The 4,986-nt window shown below is 38.5% G+C and overlaps 1 pseudogene; it reads right to left on the minus strand.

The window, feature by feature from the left end:
* Positions 1–830: 830 nt before the first annotated feature.
* LOC100696065 (dehydrogenase/reductase SDR family member 11-like) lies at positions 831–4,452 on the minus strand (annotated as a pseudogene).
* Positions 4,453–4,986: the final 534 nt, after the last annotated feature.

A 4,986-nucleotide genomic window follows, 5' to 3' on the forward strand; every position in this document is an offset into this window, starting at 1 on the left:
TAGTGAAAATTTGTGATACAAACATCACAACATTGTTTCATGACCTCGTATTTAGTGAAAAGTAATATTAGCGAGAACATTATTTGAGTCATGAGGTGCAACATCAGAGACTTAACAAACAGAATGATAGTAAAATCCTCACAGGCTGGTTTGAAGTTAAGTATTACAGCATCTAGGTCAGGGGGCTCAAACTCGCGGCCCGGGGGCCACTTGCGCCCCAAATCACCCCTACTTGCCGCCCATATGATGACGTGAAGAAATATAATGCAATTTGGCCCTTTGGCATTTTAATTTAGTTAAATATGAACAAAATTATAGCAGAAGTGCTGCCACATGTCTGGCCAGAAAGAGAGTAGCAATTTGTTTATTTGGTAGTTCAATGAAAGGCTTCAGTTAGTTAAGAATGAGGAAAAAAAAGTTTTGTCTTGTTGTACAATATTTTAATTTAAAAAACCGAAGAAAACACTACATTTTTGTAAATATTTGTGGTTGTTTCTTGTTTGTTTGTTTTGTTTTTGTACTTCTTGAACACTAAAGTGGCCCTCCAATGAGATGACAGTGCCAGCAGTGGACCACAGCTCATTTAAGCTTGAGACCCCCGATCTAGGTTGTATTGTGAGATGTGTTGAGGGATCCTGACCAAGAGTCCATATGTGACGAGTAAGGAGTGCAAACATGTTGGATGTGCAGGTCACATGTGTACAGCAGGTCAGAACCGATCAGGGAAGCCATATAAGAAGTTTAAAGAGGAAAAGTATTAGTAGAGGAAAAACAGAAAGAAATACCTGTATGTAAAACTGCAATATATTCTGCTTTGGTTTGAAAGCAAAGGAAAATCATTTATCTAATAGCAACAGTTTATTGTTAATTTTGATGTGTTCATTTTCGAGTGCGAATCTGAATTAAACAAAAACATACTCGAGTCCTTCTTCATTGGCATTAGAACAATTTATTTTGTTTTATTTAGTTTTCACAGTCATTTTAAAAGCTGATGAAAAAAAACAAGTTTGTCTTGACTTTTTATAATTTTAAGATCAAATATGACTGGGCCCTGCAGTGAATGGTGGATTTAATTTTTTCTTCTTAGTAGAAAAAGGATAAAAGTAGAGAGCAGTGTCAAGCAGTCAGGAGCGTCACACCACTATGTTGTGAAGGCTGGATTGGGTGCCTGCAGTGGGGCTGACAGGGTAGCAAACTCTGTGACACCAGCTACACACCTTCAAAGTTAATGTCTCCAACCTGAAAGGAAAGTTATAGGGATATTATCGTAACCTGGTGGTATTTAGCATATTGGAGACCTAAACTCAAACTCAATAAGTCAAAATTCAAAAAAGGTAAAAATAAGAGAAAACCACAAACCTGAACATGAGGGGGGGCACTGAGGATGTATGTGACAACACTGGCAATGTCTTTTGCTGTCAAAGGCTGTCAGAGAAGTGAAAAACGCTGAGTAACTTTGATCAGAGTAATCATATCAATAATCTGTGACCTATCAGATTGATAATTATACCGTAAATGCACTGTACACAGCAGCTGCTTTATCAGGTTCATCGCTGTGGAGCCGTGATGCAAATTCTGTGTCCACTGAACCAGGAGAGATGCTCTGTAAAAACAAGAAAAGAATATGGATTGTGAGGCAACTTCAGAAATGCACCTGATATTGGTTTTAAAAGCACGTTTGGAGCTTATTAGTTTTTCAAAACCTTACAGTAGCTCTGATATGTGTGTTTTCTGCACGCAGCTCCTGCCTCAGGCCCTCAGTCAGAGCGGTTACAGCAAACTTGGTCGCCATGTAGAAATGTAAATCGGGAAAGGGATAGACCTGATGTCCACCCACACTACAACAGAAGAAAGTTCAAGTAGGAAGGACAGCATTTACAGTGCCAACATATTCTGATCTGATCTCAGACCTTAGTACAAGAAAAAAATCCTAATAATGTATTGCAATTTATACTTTTGAAGACATACTTAATGGACTGTAGCAAGAACATCAGTATAAGCTCTACGATTGCAGCATTTAATATATAATAAATGATCAATTAATTTCTCAAAGGTACAGTCACTATTTTTTTAGGTTATTTAATGAAAAAAAGGATAATGTGTGAAATATCCACGGAATAATCTTAATTACATCTTCCAACTAACTGATGCGTTCTCATAAACTTATAGCTAAGGCATTAAAAATACACAAGCATGGATGTGTGGTTTGGGGTAGCCGCCATGTTCCCCCATCATATTTGAATACAGTGGCTGGGAAGGACATCGCCCTTCCAACTAATCATGTTTTATGTATGTAGCTAGAGACCGACCACATGCGTTGCACACGAAAGGCAGAGGAGAAGTCCTAGGCATTCCCATACAGTGGAGGGACATTTAAATTCGTGCCTGTACCTTTAGACTCAAGATAAACTCAAAAGACTCAAAGGATCACACCTGTGTTTTATCCTCAGATGATAGCTCCCCATTTCCAAAGAAACAAAAATAGACAGCGCCAGTGGCATCTTAATAAAATGTCACCCTCTTCCTTCTCACTTCAAACCTCATCTACTGAACTGAAGTCTGGGCTTATATATATGAAACTGTGCATAAACATGCCTATTTATTCCAGATATTGTTGCAATTGCTTATTGTTAGCAGACATGTGACCCCCCCTTTTCTCTACACAGCACTCAGTTGACTCTAATCTAGACATGGTAGTGATGTGGTTTAAAAAGTGTTTATATTTTCTGCTTTAACACGAATGCAAATTATATTTAATTCCATGTATGTCTATCTGTTCTTTTCCTGTTAACTACATGTCTACTGTGAAATAAGGTGCAGTTTTACCAAAAAATGCTCATAATCGCAATCTCGGTCTGCATCCGATCATGATTATATTCAAAGATATTTGAATCATGTTCAACTCATCAGACTTCACAAGCATGGCCATCGTTGATCATCAGAAAATAAAACGGCACCTGTTTATGTTTATGATGTGTCCATCATCCACATTTCTCTCTTTCATTGACTGATATGCTTCACGTGCACAGATACTCAGTGCAAGAACGTTCACCTGCAAGAAACCATGCAGAAAAACATGCAATGAAAAACATGTGAAACAAGCATCTTGCAAATATCACATTTACTCAGTGCTTCTTGTGCTCACTGGGAACCAAGTGTTTCTTTTCCCACTCAGGTGTAAGGTTTTACCTCTCTGAACTACTTTGTTTTGAGATGTTTTATTATATTAATGAGCTAAATTGATTTTAATGTTTAAGTGCTGTAACACACTAATTCCCCAACTTTCAGAGCTACATAAAATCGATCATTTTATTTCATTCAATATTCTGCAAAGAAAACATTTCAGTGAATGCTTGTCCACATACCATAAACCAAAATATTATTGGTCTAAACTAAGATCATGTTGTTTTCTGAAATATCTGAGCTCTTACATCCATCATGTTCTTCCAGCCGCTGGTTTTGCCATTTATCAACGGCTCTGCGTGAGCCAAGCCAGCATTGTTGATGCACACGTCCACGCCTTTGTGCTGCTTTTTAATTGCTGCAAACATGGCCAGAATCTCCTCCTCTTTGGTCACGTCACACTTGAAAGGCACCAAAACACCAGGATGGTTGGCATTTTGACACTCTGCGGCGAGTTTCTGAAACCAAAAGGAAAAAAAGATAAATATAGTAAACTTCAGAACCAAGATTAAAATCAATTTTAACAGTCCATTTTGCATGCACCCACTGGAAAGATTTCAGATAACTATTAAATATTCCTGTCTTTCCCTAGTGTCTGTTTTTTTTTTTTTAATATGAACCAACTTTGAGTGCCTTATTTTCTAGTGAAAACTGTAGAGACAAGAAAAATTAGTGAAACTGAAATTCAGATGTTCATCATCAGTTCAGTTTTGTCGAGCCTTCTCTTTCTGGAATGGAGTAAGCTTTGTGCCACATTTATCAAAAGTGAACTTTTACACACAGTCTGTATTGTCGTGCTACAATTACTGACCTGTTGTAAAACAGGTTTAATTACAGTGAACTAAAATGACTTAAGTAAGCCCTACACAGCTGGAAGACCTTGTATGATAGTAACGTTAACATCAAAATGCACTTTGCACGTTGCAGAGAGTTTGGGTTTTCACTACAACCTGATGGTTAAAAATGATCTGCATATCACAAAACACTTCGCAGTGGAGGTATTTTATGTTAAGTTACTTTGCAGAAACTGAGTTTTCACTTCAGAGCAAACCTGTATTTTTCCGACATCCCTGGCGCAGGGATACCGAGCCGGACCAGCTCTACTGCTAGAGCCGCCCCAATCCCGACCGAGGATCCGGTCACCAGAGCCACTCTGCCCCGCCAGCGCTCCATCACAGCTCGGACTCAGGTGACCTGCTACACACAGAAAGAACCACAAGTATGAAGACAGGGACAGTGAGTCTGCAGCAGAGAGACCCTTGAGCTCAAACTGTCCTTTACCTGTGAATCATCTGTATATATCTGTCAGAAACACTTTATAAGTCTTGGTGCCGCCTTCCAGCCAATGAATGGAAAGCTATATAAAACAAAAGTTCTTATCTCAAACTCCCATATCACATTTCTGTAAGCACGCCCTGCACAGTATCTCCTGCTTTAATCAGCACATTATAAGAGTGAGATGAGGCACTGAAAGAACCCTGAAATAATATCTATGCAACAGCACAGACGGTGGTAGAAGCGTAAGTTTTATTTTGGAGCATAGTCAACCTTTTTATTTCCTTTAATCAGATTTCACTGGTGATTCTATGCAGCTCCCATGACCAATAAAATGAAAGATAATTTAGAAACTGCTTCAAAATAATTGTCCAAATAAGTAGCCAGAAGTGTTGCAAGCATGGATGCCAGACACACACATACATACACTGTACACATACACTACACGCACTACATAAACTTGATACAGTGTTTATCGACCAATCATAAAGACTGAGAGGGTAAAGTGATTTCAGTTTTCCACAATAA

The sequence above is a fragment of the Oreochromis niloticus genome, linkage group LG14 (genome assembly GCF_001858045.2).
Source record: "Oreochromis niloticus isolate F11D_XX linkage group LG14, O_niloticus_UMD_NMBU, whole genome shotgun sequence".
Taxonomy (NCBI): domain Eukaryota; kingdom Metazoa; phylum Chordata; class Actinopteri; order Cichliformes; family Cichlidae; genus Oreochromis; species Oreochromis niloticus.